The sequence below is a fragment of the Triturus cristatus genome, chromosome 10 (genome assembly GCF_964204655.1).
Source record: "Triturus cristatus chromosome 10, aTriCri1.1, whole genome shotgun sequence".
Lineage (NCBI taxonomy): Eukaryota > Metazoa > Chordata > Amphibia > Caudata > Salamandridae > Triturus > Triturus cristatus.
The window spans coordinates 1,064,504,303-1,064,522,817 of NC_140593.1; the positions used below are offsets into that span (position 1 = coordinate 1,064,504,303).

General features: G+C 41.2%; 1 protein-coding gene across 4 annotated transcripts in view; it reads left to right on the plus strand.

Annotated features, from left to right (window-relative positions):
* The window catches only part of CARD11 (caspase recruitment domain family member 11), a 935,632-nt gene that overhangs the window by 308,223 nt on the left and 608,894 nt on the right, over positions 1 to 18,515 (plus strand). For 2 of the 4 annotated variants that reach the window (XM_085629200.1, XM_085629204.1), the window contains exon 1: positions 11,179 to 11,379. The exons of the other annotated variants lie outside the window; for them this stretch is intronic. The gene's annotated coding sequence lies outside the window, so the exon portion shown is untranslated. Of the gene's footprint in view, positions 1 to 11,178; positions 11,380 to 18,515 lie in introns of those variants that run through there. 4 annotated transcript variants of the gene reach the window in all.

The window sequence follows — 18,515 nt, forward strand, 5'->3', positions numbered from 1 at the left end:
ACTCACTGGACTGCCTACACATTATTTGGAAGCATAAGTGAACTCCCGACCGCAGCCTGTTGGTTGCCCAGCTGGGGCAGGGAGGTTTCAGAGCTTACCACTTCCAGCAGAACAGACATACTACTTTAAGATGTGCGCGGCCTCCCAAGCACGCGAGTGGCCGCTGTATAATGCACACCATTTTGAAATTCACTTTTGGTATGTTCAATGGGCAGCCACCATCTCTTTGATTTAGAGCAGTGGCGTAGCGTGGAGGGCCACAGGGGCGGTTGCCCCGGGGGAAAAATTCTTAGGGATAGTTTTAGGGGACAAACTTTTAATAGGGGTGCAAAATCTTAAAAGAAAAGTGGAAGGATACTTGCCTTGCCCCAGGCGCTGGCAACCCATGCTACACTGCTGATTTTGAGTCAATATCTTTTTGGCAACCAATGAACGGCTTTTTAGAAAGAGGCTAGACTACTGTCTTTTTCATATCACTAAAATTAACCTGTCCACTGCAACTTCAAGACTTCAGAAATGTTTTACGAAGTAAAAGGATGTGTGTAGTATTCAGTCTTCAAACCATCTTAATTATCTTGAAGCATCTAACTTTTTATTCCTTCGTGGCCTTACAGCGTCATCCATGTACAGTGCTTGTTTTATTCTTCCAAAGCATTTTCTATCAGTCTTGCAGATTCAAACTGAATGTTTCACATTGTCGAACCAGCTGATGGAGAACATTTCAAACCCAGATAAGAGTAAACTTCAGAGATAAAATAAGCACATGTGTAGATTAGAAGCCGAGGAGACCGGTCGCAACCACTCAAGCATTCAAAGCCTCTCGATATGGTACAGTAATCTTTCAAAAATGCAAATGAGTGTCATGTAACTGATGGTGTGGCCCTTATCCGGGCAAAGTAAACTTTAGTACAATGGGCACATTCTTCTAGTGCTGCTTTTCCTAGCTACCTGCACTTAATAAACCCTGTGACCGTTGCACAGATAAGCTTCTCTTACATTATTTGCTTGACAATAGTCCCCGGTTTTTCACCTGAAAGCACCTACTAACACTGTTACACACACACAAATGTTGAGTGCCTGTGACTAACACTGTTACACACACAAACTTTGAGTGTCAGTGAGTTTACATGTGTGTCATGCAATACCAGGTATGCTTTTCAGATATTTTGAGGGCTATTCACAAAATAATTTTGGAGTACGTAATTGTGGAATCTGAACTAGGCTGGTTTCTGATGTCATGGTGCCATGGTTACCCATGGTTCCATGACCATGGTTCTGTGCTGTACTTGGTTTCGTAGGTTTTAGAATGTGTTGTTTGAAATGCTGGTGGTGGTTACATGGACTGGTCTCTCCTTTCCTTGGAATAAACTTGAAGTTTCCACCACATCCCTGTGTCCTGCGTCATCCTTTCAGCTGCATGGGAATCTTATAGTAATGTAAAGTAATACTCTTCTTGCACTCATACTATTAGATGCCTTTCTGACATCCTCTAAACATCTAAAATGGAAATAAAATGTGAATATTCAAGGGATTATCCATGTACACTTAGTAAAATTAAAAAGGGATGTGCATTCTTTGCACTTTTATTAATAAGGAGTATGACGTTTCGGGTTGATTCACCAAGGTATGTAAGAGTACTCCTCCAGTACTACTTCATTTACGCATATATGCTTTTGTGAAGCGGCTTCCATTCATTTGTTAAGTGGACCTCCCTAAGAATCAGAAATTGGTATTTTAACATACTTTACATGCCTACCCAATTTGCAAGAAAATATTTTGCTTATTCTTATATGGCTCGTAATGTAATCAGAACGTTTGATGAACAAAGCATTTTTTTGCAGCAAATACAATTTAGAAATCGTGCTGAGTGAAATTCTCTTTAAAGTCATTCTTGTTGCATCATCTTATTTCCAACCATAGATATTCCACATTTGTGACCTTTTATACAATTACCCAGAGCCCAGTTAATTTTGTCAACGGTGTTATGGGCAGGTTTATATTATTTCCACCACCATTTAGACTAAAAAAACGTTCATTAATTGTTTATTATCAAATACCTTCCTCGGTACCGTAACTATTTGTGATTTTGGATAACTAATCCCCCAAATATTCTTTTATCGACATTTATGTGATATCATATTGGCATTGATAAGATACCCGACATTTCAAAGGGTACACAAGAACAAACACATTAGTTTTCTCCGAAACCATCTTTACCTCCAGTATCAGCAACTAACAATGTAATGTTATTTCCTATATATTGGGAAGGCATATTGTTTTGTATGTCAAGCTCACCTTAACTTTTCAAAGCTCATTTCATATTCTTTTTACAAAGCCAATCCAATAAATGAATTTAGAATTCATCCTTCTGTTTGGGGAATTTGGTCTTGCTTTCATAAATTGGTGAAGACCCACTTATTTAGCTTGTAACAATAGTGTCCCTGATCTGTATCTTCCTATAGCGCTGGTACACTTTCAGAGTAGCCGCGTGCGCTATAAGATCAAGCATTTATTCATTCATTATTTAATAAAATGACTCGTCTTATTGTTCAATATCATAGAACACTCAAAGTCCTTTTATTTTTCAGAGTTGTTCATGACTAAAACAACTAAGTGAGTGATATCACAAGTCCGCAACTCCCTGAATTTATTGAATATACTGCTCTTACAGATTTTATCACAAGAAAAAAGGGTCTAGCCAAAGCCAAATAATTTTGAAATGGACAATTAAATAAGATATATTTTTCAAAAATTCCAAACCCTTGTGATGATTGTTCGGTGACCAAAATCCTTAATTTGTTTATTGGACTAATATTGTAAAAGAATATTGGTGATTGTCAGAAAGTGCATGAATGCGGAATGGCTGCAGTTGAACAACATTTGACAAGGATGACTTTTGAAAAACTATAGTGTATTTTGAATTGTGAAATATATACTCGACCGAGGGTTTCGCTGCACAATTTGCAACCTGTATTTCCTGCAAATAAATACTTTACAACTATATTCAGATGATGTTTTTGTTACCCTACTTTTCCTCTGCTCCCATATCTCAAAGGAACATACTTTTTACAATTTATTTATGAGCAGTAATATTGTGGTTCTGGTTGTTTGAGAAACTGACTTAATTTATAAGAAAATATTAGTGGTATCCAGACCTTCGATATAATTGGGTTAGTTTTTAAATATATTTAAGAGTGACATTTTCCAGATACAACTTCGTCATTAGTAAAAGAGCGTGAAATAAATATCTTCCAAATGGGTTATAATTACGGCTCCCGGTTTTATGGTATTTATTTTTGGGAAATTTCTGTCTGTATTTATCCATATTTACTTTTTGTCAACATTATCTGTATTTATCCATATTTAGTATGGGTTTTATGAAAAAAATAGAAAAAAACTGGTATATTTCCACATTTATTTAACCAATAAATATACAGTCATGCTTGAATTCTGCCAGGTTTCAGTGATATGAACAGCCGCAGAAGATAAATCAGTGCATTTATATGAAAATATGCGTGTTTCAGAATCAGCCTTGCGCATATCTACTGCTGTTTAAACCTCTTTACTAAAATTCCTTTTTTTAGCCCCCTTGCCTATCAATCCACACCGTTATTGGCATGGCAGTCATGGCAAAGTGTATTTAGAATCACTCAAAAAGCACCCAATTTCCGTTCTTATCCACATTTGAAAATAAATACAGACAAGCAAATCAATAGGTTTCTGTCTGTATTTATCTGTAAAAATCAGTAAAAACGGAAAACAGGGAGCCTTAGTTATAATTGTCCCAGTTGTTTTGGTCATCTCTTACATTCCAAGTCATGAGGTAGGTTTCTCCTCCCACACATTATTAATGGTTCCCAACATTTTCTAGACTCAAATCGAGGATTCCTATTGTCTGTGGCAGACTCTGGCTTGTAAAAGCTGTACCATTTCAACTATATATCAAGTACTTTTGGTTTAGAAAATGACTACACGTGTATCTGATAATGTAATGTAGAATGTTCTGTCCATGGCATATATCCCTCAAGCTCTTAGAGTCGATAGAATCTACAATGTTACATGATATACACCTTCAATTTAATTAAAGACTGGGTGAATAACCTGAATAGGTTTAAAGCACAGAGATCCTACTTTCTGAGGAAAATAGCCCCAGCAAAGGGGTGCCTGGAGGTTAAGGGCAATATCAAGGGTGCAACCCATGCTTACCAAATAAGAACACCTGAATGATTATAATGTAAATTGTGCTATAAGAGTCTTGCAGTGAAGTGGCAGGTGGGTAGAAAGGTGGACTCCTGCTGAAGGAAGCCTATGTATTCTATAGTTCACACCTAGGCAACATATGGGAGCCCACAATGCCTGCATGTGAGCAACGTGTGTTTTTGTGAGATGCTGAAGCTGTATTGGTTACTCGGGTTACTGACACACATTTAAATGTAGTGCCTCTACACACATGTTCAAGGGATAATATTGTGTAGTCCCTGAAGTAAGTCTACATTGGGCATAGTCTCTTTTGACCTGCACCTGGCACAGAATACCACCAATTGGAGCACATCTAGTACATCCCAGTATTAAAGAGCATTGTTATATTTCTCTTAGGACATTTTAATTTTAAAATAAGAGACCAAGTATTTGCATTTGTCAATATGTTTAGATTCAATACTTGTAATGCAAAAAATGTCAACTAATTGTTCACCTCATACCTTCATCCGTGGCACGGGCAGTTGAATTTGCTTTTGTCAAACTGATCTTTTCATTTTAAAGGACCATATTTCAAAGAGAGAGATGACCATCTTGCTTTTTTCCTGTCTCACATGTATTTCCTTGACCCATCCTTTGATCTTTAAGCAGCACTTTTGGTCAAAAAAAATGTTGACCCTCATATTTATCTTTTTTATGCCTTCCTGGAATTCACAAATGGAATCCTGGCAGGCGTAAGCCTGTTTATGAGTACTGAGATCTCCACCACAGCCATAAATCCTACTTATAGGGTGGTGAAGTTTGCTTTCGAAGATGAATTTTGCCTCGGAGGGGATCTCTGCATGCACTTTTCTTACTTTTCTGTAAATTCGGCCCACAATGCTTACAGTTTTGTAATAAAATATAAACTACATATTGGTGTGTGTAATTTCACTGATCAGATTTTACATATATTCTACATATAGGTGTATTTTGAAGATCACTTATATCATAGGGAACATTGAGCCGGACACAATGGAGCATAGGCCAGATACAGGGATCAAGTTAGGCCCGCCGAACAAGAGTACCTTAAATCCTGATTGCGGAGCTTTGTGAGATCTTGTGTCAAGGATGCATCACACAGCGGCGGTCCTGAGGAGCTGGGAGGCTATGATGCGAGGTCCTGTGCTGTTATCGAGTATGCCCTTAATGAGGGGCTTGCAATGCGAAGTCCTACGGCAAATTTACGTCGCACACAGGCAGCTCTGAAGAAGCCCTGGAGCTGCAATGTGGAGTCCTGCGTCAATGAGGACTCCGTCGCGAGGGGCTTATGATGCGAAGGCCTGAGTTGAGGATGTATCATGCAGCTGTGGTTCCGAGGAGAATGCGGGCTGCAAGATGACTCGGACCACATCGGTACTGCCCTCAGGACCACAGCTGGGCGGACAGAGCATATTTAGGTCCACTTTCAATGGTCCACCACTCACAAGACCACCTTCAGTACAGGTGCTGGGTTCAAGGTGGTTGGAGCATGTTCTGTCTCTGAGGCTTCTGAGTAGAAGGCCACCCACCTGGCTCTTGGAGTCACCCTGGTGGTCCTGGTATCAAAACGTGGATTCAGTCCTTCTTACTCAGGCAGCAGGGCAGCAGAGCAGAAGTCCTTCTGGCAGAGCAGCATAACAGTCCTTCGGAGTCTTCCACAGGTCCAGAGGTGTATTGAAGAGTTGGGTCTGGGGGCCCAACATTTATACCTGCTGACCACTTTGAAGTAGGAGAAAATTCTGGAGGTTTACATCCCCCAGAAGTGTTGGGATTTTCCTGCCTCCCTGCCATAGCCCCAGTTGCACTGGGGTCACAATAGACCAGTATTTCACCTTTTGTGAGTGCGCTCTGGCAGAGCCTTTGTGGTGTGCACATGTGGTAGGTGGCAGCTCCTCCCCCTCACAAAGTCAGAGATGGCCCATCCTGCCACCACCTAGCATCCCTTTGTCTCGCTATCTGAGAGCAATACACAAAGACCAACTGCCAGCTATACCTAGTCATGTGACCCAGTATACAGACAGCCCAAATGGTTGGCACCAGAAAATGAAAACTTTCTAAAGGTGGCAGATTCAGAATTGTGACTAAAAATCTGGACTCCAACATTAAAGAGGGCTTTAAATTACAATTCTTTAATACAGCAAACTCGACATTCCTACCTCCTCCCAATTGAAAGTTATCACTTACATATGTAATAGTTTAACCCAATGTTAAATTTTAGGAGAGGTAGGCCTTGAAGGAGTGAAAAACAAATTTAAGAGTTTTTCACTACCAAGAAATGTCCAACCTTTTAAATACACTGCACTCTGCCCTATGAGCTGTCCAAGGCCTACACTAGGGCTGACTGCTATGTATTAAAAGGAAGGCGTAAGCCTGGTAAAAGGCCCATTTTGCCAGGTTGAAATGCCAGTTTAAAACTGCACCCACAGGCTGCAATGGCAGGCCTTAAACATGTTTAAAAGGCTACTCAAGTGTGTGGCACAATCAGTGTTTCAAACGTATTAGTAGTTTGAGAAAACCAATAGGTCTCAGGAGTGTGTTTTTTTTTTTTAAACAGAAAGTCCGATTTTTGTTTTGAGGACCCAACAGTACATAATATTTCAAAGGCATGTAGCAGGACACTTCTTAGTAATGCAACAAATGTATTCATTGCAAAGTATCATATCATGATCCAGTGCTCACAAATAAGTTGAAAAAAACGTGCTAAGTGAAAGAGCATTAAAACATGCATCAATTTAAACAACAAGAAGCTGAACTCCTTTTGGCATTTTTTGTTATATAAAAAAATAAGGAGTTAGGTTGTTTTATGGTCAACGACGTTTCAATCTCATGTAATCGAGATCATCATCAGGACAGGTGTGTGAGCACCTAATATTTAATCCACAGCTGGACCAGTCATGTGGCAAGGTTTCCAATGAAGGCAAACACGTGAAAACCAGTTCATTTAGGATTCCCACGGAGTCTGGCAATCCTAGAATTAGGTATGCGGTAGATGCTCCTGTGAATCTTAGTTGGGAACCTGTAAGGCAGGTTCCTTTTCAAATATTGCAGTTTTGATCTGAGCATGTATCAGAGTTTTGAAAAATAAGCATTCCAAGGAGAAGTAAATCCAGATGCCGAGCGGGAGGTCCGGTATCCGAGGAAAGCCACCCACTAGTAGCATTTAATTTACAGGTCCTGGGTACATGTAATACAACTCTACTAGGGACTTACAAGTAAATTAGATGTGCCTATTGGGTGCAAGCCAATTTTGACATGTTTAAAGGAGAGAGCAAAAGCATTTTAGAACTTGTTAGCAGTGGTAAAGTGCATAGATCCTTAAGGCCAACAAAAACGAGATAAGCAAAAATGGATGAGGAAGGCAAAAGGTTTCTGTGACGACCACCCTAAAGCTGTCAGTTCTAACAGTTTTCTTGTGGGGTGTCAGTCAGTCCCATTTTTCCCTTGGAGTCCACCTTTCTTTTTGTTGAGAGCTCAAAGCAACTTCTTTATTTGACTCTGACAGACCAAATGATTCATTGCCTTCCTCAATGGTGTGTATTAAGGGACTTTTGGTCTTGTGGTGAAACCAGAGGTCAAAGGCATAAATCCATCTGTACCTAACTTATCTCTTGAGAAGTTCTGAAGTTATTAGTAGCAGTGAGCACCACCTGGTTAAAATTCTTAGGGATACATACTGAAAGAGAGTAATAGAGCATCTTTCAAATGTAACAGTGTTCGTTCTCCTGGCTTCTCTAACAATCCTGTCTTTAAGTGCTAAAAAACCCACATTTTGCTAGGATATCTCTAGCCCTAATTTCCAGCTCAATTTAAGAGTACACACTCAATGAGCTCTTAGTATCAGGATGTGAAAGGATTAATCATTTTCCAGGATAGGTCTAAAAAGGTCAGGACAGCATTTCCCTACATCTGTTTCTTCTCTATGCTCCCTCACATTGCACATTCTGATATTATTTCTTCTGGATCTGTCCTTGAGGACCAAACATTTATCTTTCAGGTTGTTAATTTTCCTTTCCACCTTGACACATGAATCTTGAGTGGTCTCCATTTATTGGCTGAGTACAATGATGTCTTTTTCATTTGCGGCTACTTTGTCCCCCATTGCTTGAATGACCTAATTTATGTCAACGAGAGTGGCAATGACTTCATATTTAAGAGACTGTAATTGCTTCAAGACCATTCCATAAATCTTTTGATGAAAGTATTAGAGGCAGTTCTGGTGGTCATCCTTGGCCAGTGGAGCAAGGGAGGTTGTTTTTTTCACCAAGATTGTTTAATGAGGCGCTGATCCCTTGTAGGCGAATTGCTGACTGATTTCAAGTTGGTCAGTGACTTAGCAGCATCACCCTAGCAGTCCGTGATGCCTTTCTGGCCTCTTCTGGTTTGGCTTTGGGTCCATGCATCAAAAAGGCATTTAGTCTCAGGCTGTCTTGAAATGAACTCTTGGCTTGCTGATAAGAAACACTTAGTCAGTTAGTGGTGCTCAATGGCAGGCAATCAGGGGAGTGAGGATAACCTTCACATTGGTGGTTCTTATGAGAGTACACCATCTACCACTCCAGCAGTGTGCTTCAGTATGAATCAGTTCTCAGAAACTAGTCCATGTCCTCCATGGTAGGAAAAGAAGAAAAAAGGCGGGACTCTGGTTATCATTATCTGGATTCAAAATAGGCTTAAATACCCCAAAAAACACAACCCCTGCAAACAGAAGGCCCAATCTTGAAGGTGTAGCTTGTCCGAGAGCTCTGAGAGTCAGGTCTCTCTTCTCAGGGCCCCTGTAACTCCCACTGTTAACACCCTCTCCAAATCAGCTAGTGAGTATTTGCAGAGTATTTAGTCGGTCTCAGGTGGAGTAGAGTTCAATTCATCACAGGCTTAGTGCACCATTATTTATGATCTTCTAAAGCATCCTTAATGCCTTCATCCCCCACGCTGTCAAGCTGATCAAACATCAGCGATGTCCTGGATCAAAGATGGCCGCCTCTCCTCATTGGTGCTTGGAGGGATAAAGGAGGATCCATCGGCTTTGAGTGAATAGTCCTCAGATGATGCTTCCACTGTTTGTCCGGTACCACTAGGGGTCTAGTTCATCTCATCTCATCTAGCAGAGTAAGACATAGCATGGTGTTTCATAGAAAGCTCCTGGAGAAGAAGGCTCATAGGAGCTCATCGCCGAGCTGCCATCTTGGACTTGGCACAGGCCACACCCATTTGGAAAAGGTATTTAAGCTTTCCAGATGTTTCCCATCTTTAAGTTTCTTATGTGATGTTTTAAAAGGAAAAATATGCTCCATTGTGTACCATCCTTATTGAAACATGTTGAAATGTTGTCTATCACTATCTGGGTCCAGGAAATAAATATTTTGTGTGATATAGGTAGTAATACATTTATTTTGATTTGCTGCACTTGTAAATACCAATGCAGAACTATAGAAACCAGGCCCAGAACAGTTCAGTGTGAATAAGATGGTACTGCTTGGCTTTCTGTGGAAAAACTTCAACAACCAGCCATTAATGAGCAGTGAAAATGCCAGCAAGCACCGTAGCACTCTCAAACAAATGAATTGAATGAGGATGCAGACTTGGATTCAGTTTAAACAATATTAATGGCTTTGTTCGTGCGATAGTGCAGCCTGAAGCATTTGGCAGGAGTTTCAACCATGGAAAGAATTCAGATATCTTTTTCTAGGCAATGGAGGGCATTTTATGAAACTGTAGATGGGCAGCAGGTCCTGCAGTCAGATCTGTAAAGGGAGAGACCACCTGTCTACACCACTGGGTCCATATAGTGCTGGAAACTCTTGAGAACTGTAGCCATTTGCAACAACAAGACTATGTACTCATCCATTCCATGTCTTTGAGATTGCTTTTTTGACACACTGGTTATTCTTTATGTACAAGCTGTCACAGGGAATAAAGAGACCTGTTTGGGCTCGAAAGCTAATCCATGCTCACATTTATTTAATATTATCACTTACCTAAAATGTATCATAATTTTTGCATCGGAGTGTTCAACTTTGGCCCTTGACGGCCACATTCCATGTTGTATTTTCAAGATAACCACAGACCATGCAAATGAATTCCATTTAGATTCAAGGCTGCAAACTTTATTCAGCTGGATGTCCTGAAAATGTGACTGGCATCTGGCCCACATGGATACACTAATTTACATCATAAGAAACCAGTAAGAGTCTGGTGATGACATGTATCATCACAGAAACCTCCTGAGTATCTGCTGTGAGCGGAATGTGCCGCGTCATTCTAGGAGTGGGTATATGTGGTAAGGACGTGTGTGTGTGTGTTTGCACGTGTGGGTGTGCGCACATGTGTGTGTGTGTTGTATGTGGGGGTCTGCGCATCCCTTGGTGAAGAGGTTTTGTTTCTCCTCCATTGAAGATTCACCTTGTTCTTTTATTCTGAGCGTCCATGTCAATATGGCTTCCCCATTTCAAAATAAAAGCTGATTTTTTTTATTGTCTAGTTTTTAATTCAGGAGGGGGGCGCCAACTTAGAGAGGTGAATGGAAAGATCAAAGAACTGAAAATATCCTTACATTTAGAAATGTATGAATCAAGAAGAAATTGTTCCGCGGACCACTGACAGATTCAAAGACATGAAATATATACAATCCATTGCGAGCCCCCTATGGTGTTTTTAATTTTCTCTTGCATTTTTCGTGCATTTTCTAAGTGGAAGGTTAAAGAAAAGAGAGGGAAAAATAGAAAAGCAATTATAGAGTGTTTGGCAGCAAATTGTCGTCTTTGCTCGTGCCACCCATTGAGCCATAGACGGAGCTGCCATTTCCTCTTTGGGTTTCCTTTGCATATCTGTTACTCAAAAAAAGACACAATCTCCCTCAGTATCTGAAAACATAAAAAGGGAAGTGAAGTGGCTTCCATTACCTCCCTGTCTGCTAAAAATAGAGGTTGAATGTGTGAAAGATGGTGCACAGAAGCTTCTGGCGAGTGTCGCAAAGTGCTGCGCCGCACTGAGGGTAATTCAAAGCTGAGCTGGGATCAAGGCTGTGTGACAGGAGCCCGTGATCTGATGCTGCCTGACAGCAAGAGGCTTCTCCAGGGTTCTGTGGGCTTCATAACGAAGAACACAGTGACGTTTAACTTAGTCAACATTCTGAAGGTGATTTGAGCTCTGCCTAATTTAAAGGTAAGATTTGTATTTGTCTTATATCTGCCAAAAAGTTTCTGATTGTGGGCCCACTGGGCATCCATAGTCCGATCACCTTTCACATAGTCCAGACGTTAAGGCTGGGGTGGCTGGGTTGCAAATATATATATATATGTTTTACAGAAAGAGCTCCCAAAGAAGCATCAGACCACATTGGGACTTTAGGGGAGGAGCGCATTAGCTGGATAAGCAAACTAGCCAGTAGAATCCAGACAAAGAGAAAATCACAACGCTCACATTGTGATTGGTGAAAATGGGAGTTTAATCACCACACCAGACACGTTTCGACCCAGCGGGCCTGGGTCACAACTTGGCTGGGCCGAAACGTGTCTGCGGTGATGATTAAACACTTTATTATCATCTACCCCTGTGTGAGCGTTGTGATTGTCTCCTTATCTACATATCTATCTATTTATCTATCTATATACATATATATATATATTTTTTAATTTTATTTATTTATTTAGTGTTTTATAGAGTGCAAACGTGACCCGTTAGGGTATCAGAGCGCTTTAGAGGGATAAACAGTTTGTATACAAATTTGAAATAGACAATTGCATAGGTGGCGATAGATGGACGTGCATACATTTGGGGAATAACAGGATATTTATAATAATCAGAGCGGCGATCATGAGAGCACCATGCAGAGACATACAGTTATTGCATTTGTGAGAATAAAAGGTAATTTAAAAGAGAGAAAAAAAATCAAGAATAGAGCAAAAAACATATAGCTATGTCACTGTGAAGTGTGTGCAATGAATGAGATTTATGGGAGTAATTTGCATATATATATATATATATATATATATATATATATATAGAGAGAGAGAGAGAGAGAGAGAGAGAGAGAGAGAGAGAGAGAGAGAAACTAGTTTTATATGGTCCCACTCACCTAGCGCTCCAGCTGCATGCCAGTTAAAATACACATAGTTATCCAAATCACAGCGCGTTGTAGTTACTAGTCTTTGAAGAAGTTCGACCGCTCCCAATAGCTTTCTACTAAAGTGAGGTTTTCGTTGCTTCTTTAAAGGGAAGCTGGTCTGAAATGTTTCGGACTTGTGGCAAAGCAGTTCTGTTACTCAGACCACCGGCTATAGAAGATGTCCCCTTTTAGGGTTTTCTTTAAAATATATAGGTGTGTGAAGATTTTTTTAAGACTTTGCCTACTGCACAAAGTTGATGACGTTCTAAAATAAATTATGAGCGAAAAACTCTGCAGTAGAAAAAAGCAATTTTTCAGAGAAACCTGTCCTATAAGAAATGTTAAGTGACTGGAAAACTCACTCAAATGTGAAGTTGTGCAATGACGACAAACTGCAACTTCGGGAATTTACAAAAGTTGTTTTTACCTCGATAAAATGTTGCCTTCTGGATTTATGATAAACTTAATGTAAAGGGGTGTATTTCAGGCAGCTTCATTTTGTGAGGATCAGATTTCTTGCAAGCAGCATAGTTTGGCAATGCCTTTTAGGTAAAACCGTACTTTCCCCTAATATAACTATGTACCTTTGCAAAAAGTGTTTTAAACAAAGCAATGCTATTTGGCAGATGGCAATTTAATTTCCCTTTACATACTTCATGTATTGAAATCCCTCTGCTGTGTAACTACTCGAACCTGTGATCCGTAACTCAGTTGGTGCCAGTGTTGAGTGGTGAATTCCCTGAGCCCCCTTGTCAGCTCTAAGGGCATTTGAAGACCCAAAGATTTCCTGGAACCTGTAAAATTTGTCACTTACTATAAAACTTTAAGGGGCAAATGTACAATAACTGGCGCATCCCTGCATATCAGCAGGGATGCGCCAGTTATTTTGCGTCCTGGCAGACACCTCTTGCACCACCATGGATCCACCGCATTTACAATGCGGCGCACCATGGGGCAAGAATAGACAGATGAGTGACGCATCTGCTGCCGTAAAGGTGACGCATTGCTGGAGTCACGTCGCAAGCGCGACGCAGCTCCAGCAATGCTCGCGTTGCCACTATGCCTAACATGCCGCGTCAATCCTTACGCCTGCTTCAAGCAGGCACAGGGTTTTGACGCAGCATGGCCGTAAAAGTGACTGAGTGAAATCTTGTAGATTTCACTCAGCCACTTTTAGGAGGCGTTCCTGCAGCGGAACGCCCCCCTTGCGCCGGAACGCCCACATGTGGCACAGGGCTTTACAACGTGACGCATCTCCCTAGATACGTCATGTTGTAAATACCCCGCAGCATGACGCTGGCTTTGCGCCGCCGCTGCGTCACAAACGTGACGCAACGGCGGTGCAAATGTGGTGTACGGGGCTTGTAAATCTGCCCCTAAGATCTTTCAGCAAAAGGTAATGTATCATTTGGCGCAGTGATAGCAATTGGTATTTCAAGGAGAATAGCCCAAAGCAGTGTGAGCATTTACTGGAAATCACTGAACAATATTTTTACATCTTCCTGTCCTGTGCACTGTTTCAAGCAAACAGCATTTCAACGCCTTTCTTTAGTGTCACCATTTGGCAGGATTGCGGGTTGCACACTACAGGGTGCAATCAGAACATCGTATCATTAATAAATTCCTGAGCGGGATTACAAACTTCATGCCCATAACTGGGAAACACAGGCAAGTCCCATGATAACCGGGTCATTTCCTGCATGTAATTTCCTTATTACGAGCCAGTTAATGCACACATATTTCAGCTGCACTCAGTAGCGTCAGAAGAAGGAATCTGTGAAGAGAGACCCTTGTGGAATTACTGGGTGTAAGCACACCCGCTCCAGTCTTAATGATGCTGGATGGTATGTTCTGCAGAGATACCAGTTCGCACAACTCTTAATCTAAAAATAAAGTTTGGGATGAACCATAATTGCTTCATTTTTCACCCAGCTCTTACATGATGTAACATCTGGAGAGAAAGACATTTTACTCTTTTTAGGGAACATTTAGCAAATGCCAACAAAGCTACTTGTGCATAGGCTGGGAAGTTAAAGCGTACCTGTCCATAGGGAATTCAAGGTACAGTGTGTACGCATGCTGATTTGTATCATACATAAGGACATTTGTGGCCAACAGCCACTATGGTGCTCAAAGGTGATTGGGTTAACCTAGAACAGAGTGGGAAAGGAGCATGAAGAGAGGTCCTTTCCACCGCTGCCTCCAGCATTTAAAATATCAGTCATCAGGACTTTCTTCTGCTTTATGAAAGGTTTACATATGTCTCCATCGCTTTTCTTGAGTCCATATTTTACCAATTATTCGGTCCTCTGCATAGTGTCGGGCTTGTGTCGTTCTCTGGATGTGGGAACTGTGTATTGAAGCCTTCTGTATATAAAGTTACTGTAGCTGAAATGACAAGCCTTCTCCGTAGATGACTCCTTTAGAAGGCAAACAAATCATGGCAAACCTAGCCAGGGAATGTCCCAGTGTCGTCATTAGCTAACTCCGAGCCCTGGTGACGGGGCTTCATGTCCAGACAGTCATCCAAAAACCAGTGGTCCTTTAAAACAGGTTCTTCCCATTCGTCGCACCCTTGAAGCAGAGTAATGTAAGATAGCGGGTTATTGACCAAGATCTGAGGGCTCAGACCAGGAAACAGCCTCAGCACATCAACAGGAGACACAAAGATGTGTACACTTGCAAACCTGATGTAATAGGATGTCTACATGCCACGGTCATGTCTTTCCTGGCCCGCACAGGAAGGAAATTTACTTACCCTGGTTTAGTTGGGGAGGTGGATGGAAGCCTAGTGAGATGGACAATGGGTTGAACCTTACAAACCCCAAGTATGCCTTTGGTAGTACTTGTAAAGGTGCCAAGCAGAGCATATGTGCGTACGACGAGATGACCAAGCCTATCCAACATGTTGCTAGCTAAACCACAGTTAGGCAGAATCAGGAATTTCTCATACTGATAATAAACATTTGCTCGATTTTGCAAGACAAAACGATGCCAGCAGAGGTCTCAGGAAGTTTGGCAATAGCCAGGGCCAAACTGGGAACCGAAACTGGCCCTGGCAAACTGCTCGGTCGACCCCCCTGGGAAGGAGGGGGGTGCGGGCGAGCTATTAGCTAGGGCCAGTTTCGATTGATTTGGTAACAGGGAGCTGATATTGCCTGCCCCTCAGGGGCCCCAAACTGGCCCCCAACCTGGCGACCCACCGGGGAAACGCCTGGTGCCTGCTACGGCCTGTCCGGCCCTGGCAATAGCACAAAACCACTTTAGGTGAAGGAATTTATGTTTATGGCAGAGTGTCCGTCTCAAGATTTACTCTTGGAGTATAGCAACAATTTACTCATCTACTAACAAGCATTCTTGTTTGTATGGTGTGCAGGTTTTGCCACTGGAGTATGCTAAGCATGTCTACGGTAGTCCTGCAAATAATTCGGGTGGTGTGAATTATTTATGTCAAATTCCTTGGGTGTTGAGTGGGAGAACCCACAGCAACGCCCATGGAATACCTTCCGGCCGCAAAGTAAGGTGAAGCAGCGATTTGTGCCGTGTCGCCTTACTCATGATTTATGAGGCCACTCAAAGCCACACAAGGTGGCTTTGTGTGGGTTCATGAATCTTTACAAGACCCATGTCACGCAAAAGTGACGCAGGGCTCTAATAAATCTGCCACTGGGCATCCTGGAATGAAGATCTCCTCCCCTGCAAATGTAAACGATTCTCCTCAAAATCATATAAACAATCCCCACTCACATGGCGCAGCATTTTGACATTAAATGTTGCAGGAGTAAACTTCATACGCATGAGTAAATCATGCAGCATAATTCAATTTATCCAACTTGTGGAGTGTTTCGCTGTTCAGTGTGTCTCTCGGAGATATTGTGGCTGAACTGTGAAAATAGTTACTTCTTTTCAACCACCACTTGTCTGTAATTTTGTTATCAATTAAATATGATATAAAAATTAAGCCCCTCCTAGAGGAACATTTCAATCAAGCATACAATTCTTCCCACCGATTGTATAAAACATATACAAATGCATAAAGTCAGTAAAAACACGACAAAATGCAAAGATCCTTTGATTCAAATGTAAAGTTCAAACATACTAATATATATCCCAATGCACATGTAATGAAGATGCGCCACGAACTAACTACTCAGTCAAACAAGCGAGTGCCTCATGGATGATGAAGCCAAGCCTTTCCTGTCTTTCCCGTGTGGCCATAATGACCGTAGCATCTGCCAAGCAAACAATGGGGCATATTATTAAGGACGGCGTTAAACATTATCGCCGGTTTAGCGGCAGAAAACTGCCACTAAAGCGTCGATAATGGGCTTGATAATATGCCCTTAAGAATTCCCATAGAAGCCCATGTTCTGCTGTCAACATGGGCTTCTATTGGAATTCTCTGCGGCATATTATCAAGCCCATTATCGCCGCTTTAGCGGCAGTTTTCTGCCGCTAAAGCGGCGATAATTTTAACGCCGTCCTTGATAATATGCCCCTATGTTGCTGGATAATAGGAGTAGCTTGACAAATGCTGGTCTACACTCTCTCATCGGTTCCTTTAACAACCGCAGGATTTTGAAAACATGGCCCAAGAACTAGATGTAACATTGCCTAGGAGTGATGTTGCAAGTGCATAGTTCACACCTTTTTTTCCTGTCTTTTTCTCATAATTCCAGATGCTTTCTTTCCCAAACTTCTGCTGCATGCTTTCGTTAGCAATGTGGCTTCTTGTCAGACATTCACTGTCTTCTGATGATCTCAATTATGGATTATGAAAAAAAACAATTTTGGGGCCCTAGATCAAGGACCTATGCACCAGCCTCTGGTCTGCAGCCCCCAAAACAGGCTTTAGGCGCCTTATAATCTGTGCAATTGGCATTACCCTTCACTGTCAGAGTAGCCCCCACTAATGCTGTACCGACCTGACATAAAGTCAAGGAAGGAAATTGAGGCAGCCCCATTAGCCCTCTGAAAGCGGGGCTATCTGATCTGCATCTACTAGTGGTTCCCTAAGGGACTGGTTCAGTATAAAGGCAATTAATCACAATATAGCATGAGTCGTTACTGGCAACATAACAATATTTCTTTCACTTATTACATTAGCAACTTCCTTTTCAATGCATCCTTGTTATATCTCAATTCATACCATATTATCAAATATTAATGGCCACACAAGAATATTTTCCTTGTTGAGATGTAATTTACCTTCAACGCAGAAATTGTCATTGTAACTCTATTGCAAAAAGTACAAAAACGTGTAAAAATAGTCACTGTAACCCTATTGCAAAATGTACAAAAAGTACAAGTGCATAAATCCGGTGATTGCTCACATTTGAATTCGAGCACACTCTATTGTAACTGCTCTGTAAGGGAGTTTGCTCATTTCTCGATTGTCCGATAATCCATTACCGCTTTCTTTAAATCTGTTTACATTTTTGGATGAGGGATGGAATAGGCTTTTCAAGGGGCTCGTTCCTAGTGAAAACTCCTTATATCATTTTTATTTTTACAGAAGACATCTTTGAGGCTGGCCTGTAAAGAAACCTCAAGGCACTTCAGTACTCAATTCTGATGGAAATGGTTTCCTTCTTTGCTTGTGTGTTTTTTGTGTGCTGGGTCTCAGTCACAGCTCATACCTACAATGTGACTACTTCAGACTACAGTCCTGCAACAAGATTCCCTACATTGATGCAGAAACATTACTCCTCTGGAACCATGCTTCGTGCCCTTAGCTCACCACAAAAGACAATCCTATGTTCTTCTTTAGCTTAGTCGACTTATTGTCTTAAATAACATACACTCTACATAATTTGATAGTTCTTTCACAAGGTATGACCTAATCGTATATTATATACTCTTCTTTCTTGGATCCCTGCCCATGTTTCTTTATGCCTATATTTCTTTATTTACCTTTCATCTTTGTTACACTGTTGATATTTCCTGAAATTAACATTAGACTTAGAACTAAGAAGCCATCCACCTCTGTAAGCAGTTTTGTTAAACAATTATTTAAATGCTCAAACATACTCTGAGAAAAGGGTTCTGCCCAATTGAATCCCACTATTCTGCGTTTTAGACTACCCAGTTTATGGACTTCTGTTGTAGGGCGGGCTTACTGCCTGACTTTAACTGACTGTAAGCTTAGGTATAAGGGCTTGGGAGTGCTAATTGCCACTGTCCGCTTCATAAG